At 41.8% G+C, this 15,873-nt stretch overlaps 8 non-coding genes across 8 annotated transcripts; 5 read left to right on the top strand and 3 right to left on the bottom strand.

Moving 5' to 3' along the window:
• Window positions 1-1,276: 1,276 nt before the first annotated feature.
• Window positions 1,277-1,358, bottom strand: TRNAL-UAG. Its single transcript has one exon. It is a non-coding gene; the product is annotated as a tRNA-Leu (tRNA).
• A 6,207-nt stretch (window positions 1,359-7,565) lies between these two features.
• Window positions 7,566-7,656, top strand: TRNAY-GUA. The gene is given in 2 exon segments: window positions 7,566-7,602; window positions 7,621-7,656. It is a non-coding gene; the product is annotated as a tRNA-Tyr (tRNA).
• A 2,366-nt stretch (window positions 7,657-10,022) lies between these two features.
• Window positions 10,023-10,104, bottom strand: TRNAL-UAG. The gene has a single exon. It is a non-coding gene; the product is annotated as a tRNA-Leu (tRNA).
• A 240-nt stretch (window positions 10,105-10,344) lies between these two features.
• TRNAP-AGG lies at window positions 10,345-10,416 on the top strand. The gene has a single exon. It is a non-coding gene; the product is annotated as a tRNA-Pro (tRNA).
• A 483-nt stretch (window positions 10,417-10,899) lies between these two features.
• On the bottom strand, window positions 10,900-10,971 carry TRNAP-UGG. Its single transcript has one exon. It is a non-coding gene; the product is annotated as a tRNA-Pro (tRNA).
• A 1,084-nt stretch (window positions 10,972-12,055) lies between these two features.
• Window positions 12,056-12,137, top strand: TRNAL-AAG. Its single transcript has one exon. It is a non-coding gene; the product is annotated as a tRNA-Leu (tRNA).
• A 973-nt stretch (window positions 12,138-13,110) lies between these two features.
• Window positions 13,111-13,183, top strand: TRNAT-UGU. The gene has a single exon. It is a non-coding gene; the product is annotated as a tRNA-Thr (tRNA).
• A 402-nt stretch (window positions 13,184-13,585) lies between these two features.
• On the top strand, window positions 13,586-13,657 carry TRNAP-AGG. The gene has a single exon. It is a non-coding gene; the product is annotated as a tRNA-Pro (tRNA).
• Window positions 13,658-15,873: the final 2,216 nt, after the last annotated feature.

Raw genomic sequence — 15,873 nt, 5'->3', positions numbered from 1 at the left:
GGATCTTGATGGGAGTGACTGGGAGATCCAGAATTGGGCCTAGATAGGATCAAGGGTGGGAAGTGGGGTGGGGTGCATCAAGAGGTAATAGACAATGAAGGGCTGGGCTAGGTTAAGGGTAACAGAGAATAGGGAGATTGGGCATAGACACAATGAAAGTAGCCATAATGAAAGGCTAGTTGAGAGGATTACAAGGATGATGCCTCAGGTGGACTCCAAAGACTTGACCAAGTGAGAGAAAACTCAAGGATAGTTGGGGGGAGAGGTTTCCCAGGGCCCCTACCGTCTTTCCCCCCTCAAACAAATGGGACCCAAATTCTTTTGGGGTAAAGGGCAAAGGTCTTGGCTTGGGCCCGTACTCCATCACCAACACACTGGTATAGACCTCCAGCTCTTCAATCCCAGACTATTGCAAGTTTGCTGAAGGTCTACCTGCCTCAAGTCTCTTTGCTGCTCCAGTCCATACTTCATTTAGCTTCAAAAGTGATCTTTCTAGTTGCTACCATTCATACTCAATAAACTCCAGTGGCCCCTTATTTCTCCAAGATGAAATATAAAATCTTCTGTTTGGAGTTCAAAGTTCTTCATAACCTGCCCTCCTAACCTTCAGAACATCTTGAACTTTACATCCTTGCCTTTCCTCCCCTCCCCCCCTCCCCCCTTCCCCCATGATCCCCATTGTACTTTGAGATCCAGTAACCGCTGGCCTCCTTGGGGTTCTACCAACAGGACACTCCACCTCTCAACTGGCATTTTCACTGGCTGTGTTCTATGCCTGGAATGCTCTTACTCCTCACCTCCTGGATTACCTGGTTTCCTTCAAGTCCCAGCTAAAATCTCATCTTCTACAGGAAACCTTTCCTTATCTCTTTGAATTCTAGTGCCCTCCTTCTGTTGATTATCTCCAATTTATCCTGTATATATCTTATTTGGATACAGTTATTTGTATATTGTCTCCTTGGCACCAGGGACTGCCCTTTACATTTCTTTATATCCTTGGCACAGTTACTATACACACACACACACACACACACACACACACACACACACACAACATAGTAGGTGTTTTATAAATATTCATTGACTGACCCTTAAAACGGTCTAGGGGATAAAAATTTACATTAAGACCTTTTGCAGACTTAGAAGGTGAGGATGACAAATATAATTAACAGCACTAGCCTTCCTATATTGCTTCACGCAGGTTTTCACGTGTGTTCGCAAGGTAATACGCAAATTTTCAAAGTAAATTTTTTTTTTCACCAAAAACCGACATTCGTGGCAGCGGTGGGATTCGAACCCACGCCTCCGAAGAGACTGGAGCCTAAATCCAGCGCCTTAGACCGCTCGGCCACGCTACCCACAGCTCTACTTTCCGGCATCCGTCTTTATCTCCTTGATTTAGGTCAATTTATCTAGCGTCTTTCTCCAAGATTCTGCTTTGTATACGGAAAGAAAGCCAACACCTGATCTTTCATTCAAAGCTCGCTTTCATCTCAAATGACGTGGTCGCCTGCCATTTCCTGATCCAGGCCTTTCCCGGGATGCTGGCTGCAGACAAAGATTCTCTCTCTCGCTGAATTCAAGATCTAGGAGCTGCCGGAAACCAAGGGCTTACGGACACTGTTCAAAAGGAATGGAAAACCAGGAGTCTGGGAGCGATATCTTCCTGGCCTCCCAGGTCTTCTCTTTACCCGGATTTGTGTTTGGGGATCTAGAGGGCCCTGGAGTGGGTACGGAACTGAGCGGACCTTGGAGCAGTAAGAAAAGGCCACTCGCTTAATGATAACATAGAAACTTCAATCTGTGATCCAGACAAATTGTCCTTTTCTCATTTCCTCTTTCACAACACTCCCAGGTCTTGTCTTTGCATCGGTCTTTCCATGGGCCTGGAATATAGCCTCTCCATCCTACCCCCTCCCCCGCCTCGGCCTTCCTTTAAGAAGCAGCTCAAGTATCAAGAAGGCTTTCCTGATCTTCTCCCCTCCCCATTGATAGATAGTATTTCTTTCCCAAACTTCTTTTAATTATATTGTATATATTTATGCTTAATTTAGTCTTCTTATACACACATTGTCTCCCTATTAAAATGTAAGCTTCTTGAGAGCAGTAATTGTTTCAGTGTTTGTTGATTCATTGGTTGATTGATTGCTGGGTAAACGTCCGACCCTTTCGAGAGGGATTTCTAGACCAGGAGGGGGGAAAAATTTCCCACGAAGATTGAAGCCTGTTCAAAGGGCTGATGAAGAACTTCGTTCCTCTGGTTACTGACTTCGAGAGCCATAAGGGAAAAACGTAGGCGTGACGGATTCCTGTTCTAGACTGAAGTCCTAGCTGTTTTCAGTATGTTGTTTCAGTTTTTTGTTACTGCCCTCTAGATGTTCTCGCCCGCAGCTGCAGGGAGGGGGCTGGGGACACAGAATTGCAGCTGTTGAAATGTCAGTTGTTACTGAAGAACATGTTTCCACATCAACTAGTTAGACATAAAGCTGGAAGGGTCATAAAGACCATCTTGCTTAATTTTCACATTATTTTGCAAATGAGAAAACTGATGCTTCTTAGGCTTCACAGGTAGTAAGAACACAGAAGGAACTTAAACCCAATTTCTCTGATTCTACATGAGCCCATCTCCACAATGCTTTGCTGAGACCCCAAGCTAAAGAGCAAGTGACCAGGAGGATGGTTCAGGGCAAGATTGTTTTTAAACCCAAGCAATGGTGGAGGGGGAGGATGGGGGGGGAGGAGGGAGGAGTATGATAGGCCTCTCACCTATATAACAAATGAATAGGCAATGTTAGACCCTGAATTGGGCAGCATAAGTCATTTCCTTGCCTAATCATAGAATGTTAGAACTGGAAGGGGCCCCCAAGAAACCTAAATTAGTAGATTTGCCTTAATGAAAATTCATCTACCTGGGGGGGAGGGAAGTGAAGGATGGTGGGGGGGAGAGGGAGAAGGGAGGTTTTTGGTGGGTTACAGCATTCATCATATAATCTAGTGAGTTTAACTTTCACAGGGGCCAATGATAACTTTTGTTGAGAGGACCCTTTATTCTTCTGACTTTGAGGAGGTTGTGAAAATGACCTTGTAGGCATATCCTAATAACTTAGCATAAAGGCAGAATGCAAAGTCCAGGCCTTTTATTTCTCCATATTGTGACTTTAATATTTTAAAGATGCTTCTCTCAGTACTGGGAGTCTTGTGTGATTCTTTCCTCTTATGAAGAGTTGGAATGCCCAAGTCAATGGCCTTCTCTTAGGCAAAAGCTAGACTCTCAAACCTTCAAACTTGGGAATACTTGGGAGACAAACCCTAAGGCTGGTGCTACCCAATAAGGTTGGTGCATCCCTTTCCTTACTTAAAAAAAAAAAAGAAATAGCACTGAAGAAAATAAAAGAATAGAGATAGGAAGACTCACTAGATTTAGCCAGTCAAACACAGAAGAGTTTTATGTTGGAGGTGATAGGATTTTGAGGGTATTAAGAGATAAATTCTCAAGATATCTGAAATGGGACAAGAAAGGCTTGGGTCTTATTAATAAAAATGCCTATCATTTATATGGCATTTTAAATTTTGCCAAGCATTTTTATACATATTATCTCATTTGATCGCAACCATAGTGCTGGGAGTTAGGTGTTATTATTACCTCCATATCACAGATGAGGAAACTGAGGTTAAGTGACTTATTCATGGTTCCACAACTAATACCTAAGGCCAGATTCAAACTCACAGCTTCTAACCACTATGCCAACTAGCTGCCACTAATTATTATCCCCCTAACCCCCCCAAAAAAAATCCAACCCCACAAAAGGCAACAGATTGAATATAAATAACTACCAAACTACATGTCTGTTTTCCCATACATGGAAGGCACCCTTGATGAAGATCTGAGTAGTGAACAGTAAGGCTCTTTCAAATGCTATTATATAGCAGACCACATCTTTGAGGCCAAGTAGATGGAAAGATTTAAAGAATACAAAATATCGTTATGTATGTTTACTATAAAAATGCATTTGATTCAGTAGAGACACAAACTGCCTTCCAGGCTCTGCCTCACTATGATATCTTCTACAATATGTCAAAATTATCCAAAATTCCTTGAAAGATATAACAACAAAGAGAGAAAGTCCCCTGATCTTCTGATTATAATGAATAAGGCAAGAGGCATAAAATAGGGATATTTATGCTTGCTAAATATACTTTCCAGCCACATGGAGGATTTTCAGCACTGAGTCCAATTAGAATAAAGATAGATGGTGGAGGTCTTTCAGGCCCTCCTGTTTGTAGATGCCAATGTGCTGATCTATAATTACTCAAAAATAGTTTGGCCTCACTATTTATGATCGATCAACCAAATGCTTGAAGAATGGTTCTATTTTCCAGACTCTAACATGGTTAGATGGAGCACCTAGAGAGCTGGTCCATTCATTCAAATATCTTGGAAATATACTATACATCGAATGACGAGCTGACTCTAGAATTGAAAAGCTGCCAGGACTGATTTTGGGAACTTCTTCAGTACTTTCCATGACCACCAAACTTCTTCTTGAAAAGGCCTATCTTTTACAATATATCTTACCCAGGGGTACTGCTGGCCACTAGCTTACCACCAGACAATAAGGAGGGCCTGGGTAGTTCCATACTCACTCCAGTAGTTAATGAATTATGTTCATATCACAGAGTGTTTTGGGAGATACCAGTTTGCCTGTGCTTCTCGGACAGCTGATAGTCTCTCTCCCCTACTTCCAACACTTTTATGTGAGGCATTGCTTTCTTCATTAGTCTAAAGACTTGTCTAGGTGGACTTACTCATTTTGTCTCTTAAAGTTTGTGTCTGAACCACCTTAAGCCAATTCTAGTCCTCTCTCTTTGTGAGAATTTCGCTGGACCTATCAGGATCCCCATAAAAGACCACTCCTCTCTTTTTACTATCAGGAGACATTCTATTTTCCTGAGCTAAGGCCCAGCAAGCAAGCTGTGCCCTGAACTTGGGCTTGGCATAACAGCAATCTTTTGCACTCACTCTCTGGATGAACTTGATAGAATCCTAATAAAGCTGCCCCCAGCCCCAATACTCTTCCTTATGGGCCCCACTGAACAGCAGGCATGTCCTGATTTAACCACATAATCTGACTCTAACCACACCACAGGCCCCCAGACTCAATACAGCCACTACTCCTAGCTAGCCACTGCCCCCAGATCTAATCCATATATTTGAACAGGTACATTCTTGTACCCAACCACAATCACATCATCCATTTAGTCCAAGACAAAACCACAACAGCTAGCCAATCAGAAAGAAGCATGACCAGGATGTTTGACCACCCAACCATAGAAGGGATTCCCTCCCTTATTCTGTAATCCCTTAACAAACCCCTCCTGCCTTTCTAATATCAACCATGTTCCTATATTCTATGTAAAGGTTGATTGTGTAATCAGCATCATATACTCTATAAAAGTATCTCTCCTACCTTACTGAAATTGCAAGTTCCTCTAAGGAACTCACCTGAACATGAAACCTCAAATCCACAATAAATCTCTAACTGGCTTGGAGTCAGCCTGAGTCTTTGAAATTCTTTGAGGCAATCTGCCACATCACAACCTGACCCTTATCAAACTCCCCCACAGCAAAATCCCAGAATTGTTTCACACCAGCGCCACCAGGTGGTCTCTGAGCTCTGACAAGCACCTACAGTACCCATGTTCTGGTCACGAGGTCCTGCTATGAATCAAACTTGTCTCTTTGTTGCTGTTACTCCACATTGTCAGGGCTATTGCTCACCATGTAGCCATTGGTGCACGTATTGAGATTTGCCTACACTAAAGTCGTTCTCCTTGGTACCAGAGCAGGGCCCAGCACATGTGTCTAGTTTTCCTCCTCCAACTGAATGAAGAAAGCTTTTTGTTTGTGACCACTATTAGCTCTTTAATTTTATTTTATTTTTCAGGGTTAACTGTGGTTGTGATAACTTGTGTGAGCTCTTTGGCATTTTCAGAGTTGACAGCAGTTACATAAGCTCTGTGATTCTTTGGTCATTTGTTTTCAGGGTGGACAGACTCTAATGACATGAGTATGATATGACAACATTAATGACACAAGCTTGGTTTAACTCTACAGTTTTTACTCATAACAAAAAAAGTAAAAGGAATAAAGTTTAACATATTCCAACAATGAACTACCTTATGAGTTGTGAGCCTGACAGCTCCTGCCAAACTTAGGCAGGCCCTAATCGATCTATAAAGGCATGCTATCAAAACAGGAGCTTTAAAAAAATACAGTTCAGACACTTGGACTCAAATTTGCCCATGGACTGCATCCTCTGGATGCTAGTAAAATGTTCCCAGTGCTGGAATTAGCAAGCATTCTCAATGCTGGAGTTCCCCATGAATTTTCTTTTTCTACTCACAGCTTATGGATCTTTGTCCAATCAATGAATGGAATTTATCACTCTAATTCCACTTTCCAGACACTTTTTACTGCTCATTGACTGGGCCCTCCAACATGGTCCTGTGTCTAAAAAAGAAATAACTCTCTTCCCCTCAAAACCCACTCCTTTTTCCAATTTCCCTGGCTCTGTAGGAACCATCACCATCACCCTTCTAGCCACTCAAGTTCACATCTTCAAAGTCTTCCTTCTCCTTTACCCTCCCTCATATCCAATCAGTTGCCAAGCCTTGAAGATTCTACTTCTCAGTGTTTTCAGTTGGTCTTCTGTTCTCAGAAGGCCACTATCCTAGTTCAAGTCGTCCTCACCTTTCCCCTGGACAATTTAATAGCAACCTTCTAATTATTCTCCATGCCAAATGATGATATTGCTAAAGTACAGGTCCTAGAGTCCTAGACCATTTCACTTACTTGCTTAATAAACTCTAGTGACTCACTATTGCCTCTATGATCAATTACAAGCTTCTTTGTGATCCTTTAAAAATATGGAATCTAACCATTCATGTATGGCTGACCAATGTGGAAAAGAAGAAAGCTCCTTCAATCTTTCTCTCTTCAAGCTCGAGAGGAACTTGGGACGGCCTGCAGGGTCCTGTTAACTGTCTCCTGGCATTATTTTCCTTGGTGTTCTGAAGCCAAAAAGTGTCATTTCAGGATCGGTTGGTAGTGGCAGTTTACGGGTGAGGGGGGGTTGCCAGAAACTAGCTAGCTGTGGAAGGTTCCTAGGACCACAGAATTTGAAGACCTGAGAAATTTAGAAACGTCCACTTATCATAGGATCATAGGGCTATATATATTTGGATGGAACCTTAAAGACCATTTAGTCTGACCTCCTCATTTTACAGATGAGGAAACTGAGGCTCAGAAATGTTAAACGACTTGCCCAAGATCTCCTATTTACAAGACGGAGGTGTTCTCCGAGTTTTAGAAATTTGCTGAGTTCCTGAAGGACTCTTTGATATCTGGCAGCGTAGCTCTCCTGCTGTCTTTGGCTTGAGATTTAAATAGAGAAACTCAAGTAGACTTAAGATCAACTCAGAGATTCATGGAACAGTACCGAAGAGACATAATTTAACTGCAACCATGCACAGAAAATTCTGTGCTAGAGGGTTCTAGTGTGCGCCCTTCGATAGCTCAGCTGGTAGAGCGGAGGACTGTAGAGTGGCATACCTAGAGGAATCCTTAGGTCGCTGGTTCGATTCCGGCTCGAAGGAGGCGTGTGAAATTTTTTAAACAATTTGCTACGAACAATGTCAACTGAACACATTCTTTTGCTTGTTTTTCCGGTAATAGATTTGGATTTTCACTGAGACACGCAGAGACTTCTTTGTGCCCATGAATTTTTCAAGATACTTGGCCAGGGTTCGGGATCTAAGCTAGTTGAGGGCAGGAGCCGTTTCGGTTTGTGTCTGTAAATCCAGCACAACACAGACCAAGGTATGTAGGAATTAAGTCAATTCTTATTCATTGATTGATTAATGGGGGAACTTCAAATTACTATATTCTAACCAAACTGATTTTCTACAAACACCCCTTTCCTTTAATCCTTCCTCTTTTCCCTTTCTTCATATAATTCTTCTTGCTTCCTTCCTCGTAGGAACAATCCAGGTTCAAACATGTAGAGTTGGAGGGGATCTTAAACAAAGTCAAGAAGTTCTCATTCGCTTTACAGATTAGGAAACTGGGACCCAGAAAGTTAAGTGACTTCTCCAAGATTACAGAGTCAGTAAGTGGAAAAGATAGAGTTTAGACTCAGGTTCTGTAGATACAGAAAGTTAAGTGACTTGTCCAAAGTTACACAGCAAGGATGGCGGAATAAAAGCAGTGACTTGCTTGAGCTCTCCCCCAAACTCCTCCAAATACCTATAAAAAAAAAGTCTCTAAACAAAGTTATACAGCAAGAAAGTGGAAAAAAAAAACAAAATTTGAAGTCAGATTTAGAACACTCTCCATTTACCAGATTCAATAAACATTTATTAAATGCCATCTTCTTTCCAGACATTTCCTGCTCTCAAGAAACCTACAGTCTTTTTGTCTTGTTTTTTCTTAATTTTATTTTACGTAACCTACGTTTTCATATTCAATTGTTTTGCTTAGAAAGCCATCCCTTGTAACAAAGAGAACTTGCCTTCTCACAGAGTGTGTGAAGAAACACCAGGTACTCATAAAATTAAACACAAAAGTTTTATGAAGTAATTTGCAGAGGGAGAGCATAGACTATTATGAAGGGCAGATTCTTCAGGACGGAGCAAGTATTCCAGGAGCACAATGAAAGGATAGGGAAGAATGGTACAGGGAGGGACACCACATGGATAGGGCTGACCTGGATGTGTATGAGAGTACCAAGTGTTAGTCAGGGAAAGGAACTTGGGCCTAAGCAGTCTACAGGTCAGAATCACAGCAGTTCATAGAGAAGTTATTGGGCAGCCGGATGGCACAGTGGATAGAGCACTGGAGCCAGTTCAAATTCAGCCTCAGATACTTACTAACACGCCAGGTGAGTCATTTCATCTTGTTTGCCTAAGTTTTCTTATCTGTAAAATGAGCTAGAGAAGAAAATGGCAAACCACTACAGTATCTTTGCTAAGAAAACTCCAAAAGGGGTCAGGAAGAGTTAGGCACGACTGAAAAGGGCTAAACAACAACAATAAGGCAGGATTTAAAAAAAATGGTCGTGCCTGTGGGTCCAGACAATCAATGTAAGATTACTCTTGGGGAAGGCTGCAGAGCCAGGTCAATGTAAAGGTATATTTAAGTTCTAAGCTTAGAGGTCTTTATCCTTCAAGTTTTTATTATTCTAAGGGAAAAGAACAACAAAAATAGAAATAAAGCTTTTAATTGGCATATAATATGAAAAGAGGCAACTAAAAACTAGGGCACTCACTAAAGCATTTGATACAAGCCTATTCCTTTGTGAAATATTTTTAAAATAAAAATGCTCTCTGACTTCTTACTTGGCATATATGAAAACTATAATCTAACAACACAAGGGCACTTATAGAGTTCAATACTTAATGAAAGGAGTAATATAGCATGTACTGGGTGATCTGCAAATGAAATCAACCTTTCTAATCCCCAATGATATCCTCCAAAGATGTTACCAAATTGATCAATAGTCTATACATATAAAATTTAATTGCCAACAGTTTCTCTTGTAGGACTATTGTCTATAGTTCATTACTCATCTTTTCCAGTTTCCAAAATGACGTTTCTCCAGAGTTTGATTAGGTCAAAGGTCATCTCAAGTTGAGTTTGGTGATCTCTCCTCTTCTTCAGATGGACACTTGGCCCAAGGAAAAGGTGACTCGAATTGTAGATTTTAAAAAAAAATGTTTTTGTCGTATATCCATTGAAAATATTTTGACACAACACAATAATGATGTACTTTTCCTGTTTATTTTTGGAAGCTCATTTCGAAAAACTTGAAAATTTTTCATTTTTAGAAGCTCTTTTTATTATCGGCTACAGCTTGTCTTACCGGGCAACATTTATCTTTTTGGGGATAACTCAGATTATTCCTAAAACAGGAAGATGATGTCTTAAATCATAGTGAAATCATTTTAGGAAGGAAAAACCCTGTTGGCAGCGGTGGGATTCGAACCCACGCCTCCGAAGAGACTGGAGCCTAAATCCAGCGCCTTAGACCGCTCGGCCACACTACCAGTCACGCAAAGTATTCTCGTACCTGATTTCTTCAGGAAGATTTTCTACCCCCAGCTGAGGGTCTAGCAATTGAGGGATTTTATTTTTCAGAAAGTACCAACAGTAATTGTCAGTCAATCCCTATTGAAAGACACTTTTGTATTCCCTTGAACACTTAGAACTGAATTTAAAAAAGAAGCAAGTTTGTCATTGCAAGTGATTATGCTAGAGTAAGAGAGAGAAAAACGACGTTCCACGTGGGCTCGTTGGTCTAGGGGTATGATTCTCGCTTAGGGTGCGAGAGGTCCCGGGTTCAAATCCCGGACGAGCCCGTTTTATTGACTCCGGACCCAGATGCATGGAGAAAGGAACTGAATTCGAGAATTCACTGACACTCTGCGGTTAGCCACCTGAACGTGTACAAAGCTTCCAGGTGTAACCTGAAATCGGTGTTCAGCAATGGATTGTTACTGTCCCCCATCACTCTCTCATCCCCAGAAAGACACAAATACATAAACTATTGAGCCTAGTGCTAAGGTAGGCAAAAAGATCAACAATTATCTAATAATTCCTGTAGGAAAGGAGCTGTTTCCAGGTTCTGGGGTGCAGTCCAAATTCGGGGGCGGGAGGTGGTGCAGGTTGAATAGAAGGGTACAAGAAATCGTTTGCCTGGGGCAGTCCTTGGGAGGGAGAATGGGAAGTCAGATAGCCCACTTGTCCGTGCTTTGATGGTCCCAGTTACGGGTTAGAACGCGCTTCGTTGTTATTATTGTTGCATCCGAGTTATCCAATTCCCCAGAAGAAGAGAAAGAAAAGGGCTCGTCCGGGATTTGAACCCGGGACCTCTCGCACCCAAAGCGAGAATCATACCCCTAGACCAACGAGCCATCTATAAAGGGCGTCTTGCTGAACTCCCTTCTGTGTTGGCTAGAGCTGCGGCTTGGCCGGTTTCCCGTACGGAACTTTATTTCTTCACCGAGAGCTTCTTAAGAAGTACTTGTTTCCTTCGCTGGCCTTTCCTTCCCCTTCTCAAACCCATTGTCTCCTCCCTGGGCATCTTCTGTCGTCTACATGCAGGGGAGGAAAGCCCTTTGTTTCTGGTTACATTCCTACGGGGAGGAGGAGGGGGATTGGAAAGACCTGGGAGAGGGGGAGTAAGAAAGGAGAGAGGAGAGGAGCAGAGCAAAGCGGCTAGGCATGGGGAGGGATTCGGGTCACCTACAAACAGGCTAGAAGGTGATTCTTGCGGGATCTCAGGAGTTTGAATGGAACTCATTTCTACAAACAAACAGCTGTGCGCGGTCCATCACTTCTAGAAGACTAGCATTTATGGTGGTCTTTTCTTTGCCTTGGGAAGTCAGGGCTCACTTCTGAGCACCCTCAGTCTCGGTGGGCAACTTGTTTTCAAGATGCCACGTCAGCCCCGTCCCTAGCTCGGTCTTCAAACGGGCTTTTGGCGCCACCTGCTGGTGTAATCCTATTACTCCGTTTCTTGGCATTGCTCTAATATCCCCGAACCGCAGACTCGCGGATCACCATAGGAAAATAATCATAGCCCACTGTAGCACAGTCATTTTAACCTGGACCCACAGCAGGGTCTATGGATGGGTTTCACGTGGTCCGTGAACTTGGATGGGGAATGGAATACATACATACATACATATGTATACACACATATTTTACATATGTGTGTTTACTTTATTTTCACTAATCTCTCATTTAAATTTAACATTTCCTCCAGTCATGTGAGCGCATTATTCTGAGACGGTATCCATAAGTTTCACCAGACTGCCGAAAGTGTTCAGGATACAAAAAAGTTAAGAGCACTTACTTTAAACACAAAGTAACTGGAAACGTGAATTCCGTTGGGTTTCTGCTCTCATCACAGACATGTAACGACTGTCACAGAACTAATGAAAGAGGAGATCGGTGCATGTTGCATGAAAAGTACAGCCGCTCGGTTTTCCGACTGGTAGCGTGGCCGAGCGGTCTAAGGCGCTGGATTAAGGCTCCAGTCTCTTCGGGGGCGTGGGTTCGAATCCCACCGCTGCCAAGTTTTTGGCAAGGTCAGAAATGTCTACATTTGTTGATTTGCATCTCATGACTTTTAAGTATAAAGCGAAGTGTCACTTCTCCCAGGAGAGGCGGCAAAAAGAAAAAACCGTTGATAAAAAAGTAACCTTAAAGGCAAAGAAAGAACCCGGACTCCATCACGAAATATTTTCCTTGTCCATTTCCTGAGCCTTTGTACTAACATTCAAATTCCAATTTAGCTAATATTTCTTAAGCACCTGTTTTTGTGCCGGGCACTGGGTATAGTTACAAACATGAAGTGGAACGCCTCCTTTTTTTTCCTTTTTTTAAAGTATCTTACAATCCACTGACTACTACAGACATTAAGACAGTGAAACTGCAAAGGATTAAACAACCTAGAACCAGTGTCCTGACCCACTTACAACCGTTTCTAATAATATTCTACAATCATCCAGCTTAACTTCTCTTTTGTTATAATAGGTAAACCTATATTCTGCTCCCTATAGTCCCCTCCCTCTTGTCAGTTCTAGAACCTCGCATCCTATGGTATTATTGGTCTCCGCTTAGTATCTGGAGGGATATTGGGAGCGGTGCTAAAGAGGGTGCGTCCAATAAAAGTAGGACCACAAAATAATCCCCACTTTTCAGACTCAGTTCCCTTCTCCAAAAGCTCTCTCGGGGTGGGGAATATTGTACCAGAATGACTGAAATTTATTTTCTATCCGTTTCCCAGGGCAAATCTATCTTACCATTTTCTGGGATCAAGGCTAAAGTAGGGCCTGGTGTGAACAAACAGAAATCAGTTCTTTGCAGTACCTCCAGAGAAGGTCTAATAGTGCATTTTGTTTAAAGTGGACTAAATTAGATTGTAGATTTCGGCCTCAAAGATAAGAATTTAGCATTATTTTTTAAAATCTTCACAAAATTCACTCGGTGAGGACAGAATCTTTTTTGCCTACAAAGAGAAAAAAAGAAAGTGATGCTTTCACGGAGGCTCTATAGCTCAGGGGTTAGAGCACTGGTCTTGTAAACCAGGGGTCGCGAGTTCAAATCTCGCTGGGGCCTTCAGAATGTTTTTTAAAATTGGAAAATCTTAGAGGTTCAGGAGATGGGAAAGAAAGGAGGAGCGCAGACTGACGAGGAACAGCGGTTTGTTACATTTGTGTCTACCGAAGGTGTCTCAGTAGGAGCAAATCACCCTGCGTTCACAAATCACTTGTGAGGCCTGAAGCTCCCAGTCTGGATTTGGAGTGTCCTCGCCACAGGCTGTGTGCATGACTCATTTGGAAAAGGAAACGGCTCCTGGGGAATGGCGGAGAAATAGCTGTTTCTCTAGATCGTAAACAAGGCAGAATTCCAGCCAGCAGGCGGCACTAAAACATTTTTCCGCAGTGGGGAAAAAAACAAAACAAAACAACTCTGACGTGAAGAGGCCTTGGGACAAACTTAGAAAAAGTTAGGCTATGTGGCTCGTTGGTCTAGGGGTATGATTCTCGCTTAGGGTGCGAGAGGTCCCGGTTTCAAATCCCGGACGAGCCCTGTTTTGAACACTTAAGAAGGTGTTCCCCTACTCCCTCTCCGTTCCCAGTGTGTACTGGACTCCTCTCCCAGCAAGTCCGTCTAAATATGATACTATATAAGTATAAATATTTGAGATAAACTAAATTGGTCTTTGATGTTCTTCCTAGGTGTCTTGGCTCATTAATGTTAACTCATGCATTTAGTGCTTTGTAAATCTTAAAAGCACATTTCTCACAATAACCACAGTCAGATTAGGTAATAATGGTGAAGAAACCGAGTTACACTTACAGTTACAAGGACTAATTATCAGAACCAGAGTTGAAACTCAAGTTTTCCCCCCAAGTCCAATAATTTCTCCCATAACACACTACATTGCTTCCTCTGATTTACATTCTTCATACTGTTGTTCTGGATAGGAATTGCCAATGCCAGGCTCTTCACTTTCAAGTTTAGCCAGTTTACATCTCATGTTCTTAATCTGTTGTATGTGTTAATGATAGACCCACTTAAAACATGAGTTTTATTCTTGGCTTTCTGAAGCCTAACTTCTATCTTTTGTTTATTCTGTAATGATTGGAATTTCATTCCAGTTAGGACAAAAGATTTCATGCCAGGCTATTGGAGACCAGGAAGGAAGTAAATAAGCATTTATTAACCACCTGCTATGTGTCAGGCACTGGTTGCTACCATCAACCTATTTTACCGTGGAGGAAAGGAGGCTGTCAGAGATGAACTGACTTGCCAAGAACTAGTAAGAGTTTGAGACCAGATATGATCTGAGAATTTCCTAACTTCAACTCCAGTACTCTATGCAATATGCCACCTCATCTGAGTGGTTTGATAATCAGACTACATAAGTTACCACATATTCTGCCAACAGAGTTGAAAAATCATTTTCTGGAATAGGGCCCATAAATCTCTCACTAGTATTACCTTCCCTTAAATAGATCAGAGTAGGCTGGCTCCTGTTGTGCATTCACTGTGTGTGATTTAATTTGCTTTTGATTTGAATTGAAGTCTTTAAGCAAACTCTGAACTTGAAAATTAATGATGAAATACATGGTAGTATTGTTTGGAATATGGAGTGTAAGCTCCCTGAAGGAAGAGGTTTTTTCCTTTGTGTTTTTTGCTAACCAATCCTCAGGATCTATCACAGTACCTTACACATAGTAGGTGTTTAATAAATGCTTTTGGAAATGAAATGAATTAGCTACTGGGCTTCCCTCATTCACTTCCCCATTCATTTCCAGTAATTTTACTTCTCTGCCCCTGGTTTCTGGGCCTATGCATCCAAAATAACTACGTCAAAATAACCATCAAAAGGTTGACTGAATTCTTCTCATTGAATCCAGGAGGCTCTTATATTATGAGCATCTAAGATCCTGAAAAGATAGTCTTTCTTCCTACTTTCAGGAAGGAGACCCTGAACAGAATTGACACTGACTTTTACCCTCTATCCCTCATACACAGGCTCCACCTTCACCTGAAAGTGAGCTGAGCTGAGCCAAGGAGGCAATCCCTCTATTATGAAAGAAACACTGCCTTAATGGGTATATTTTTCTCTTTTTCTTCCTAAAGTACTCTCTAGAGTTGAGGGTGAGAAACTGGCTTTCTTTCCTTTTTTTTTTTTTCCTTTTTGGCATACCTCTCTTCTTCAGTTTTCCAGAAAAGAAAGAAAACACATATCTCAGGGAAAGAACCAGCATTACCTCGTGATAGATATTACTCAAAATGAGTTTTCTGTGGTGGGAATTAGGTTTGGTGTTCTAGAGGTGTCATTTTTCACATAGGGTAAAGTTCACATCCCTGTGAAGCTCTGCTTTGTCCTTAATGTCAAATCCCCAGATTGAAACCTTTTCTGTGTCTTCCACCTTATCCCCAATAGATTGTAAACTTCCTTAAGTGCAAGGACTACTTTTAGGTTTGTTTTTGTATCCCCAGGCCTAGTATAATATTTGACATATAATTCATGCTTAATAAATCCTTTTTGAGTGAATGGTGAATGAAGGCCACCATGAAGATAATGACAATTTATTCTCACATTTGTTGCGGAGAATGAGGAAGTAAATGATTCTGTGAACAACTCTATAAAATCCTACTAAATCAACATGTATTTAATACTTGGTGACTTCAATGCAAAGGTAAGCATGGGGGAGGGGTAGTGGAAGAGAATAAAGTTTGTTGGGGAAAAGATGGCTATGGAATAAGAAACAACAGGCTGCAAAAGCTTGCAA

Source organism: Vombatus ursinus, unplaced genomic scaffold (genome assembly GCF_900497805.2).
Source record: "Vombatus ursinus unplaced genomic scaffold, bare-nosed wombat genome assembly UNPS02014894.1, whole genome shotgun sequence".
Taxonomy (NCBI): domain Eukaryota; kingdom Metazoa; phylum Chordata; class Mammalia; order Diprotodontia; family Vombatidae; genus Vombatus; species Vombatus ursinus.
This window is presented reverse-complemented; position numbering and strand designations above follow the sequence as displayed.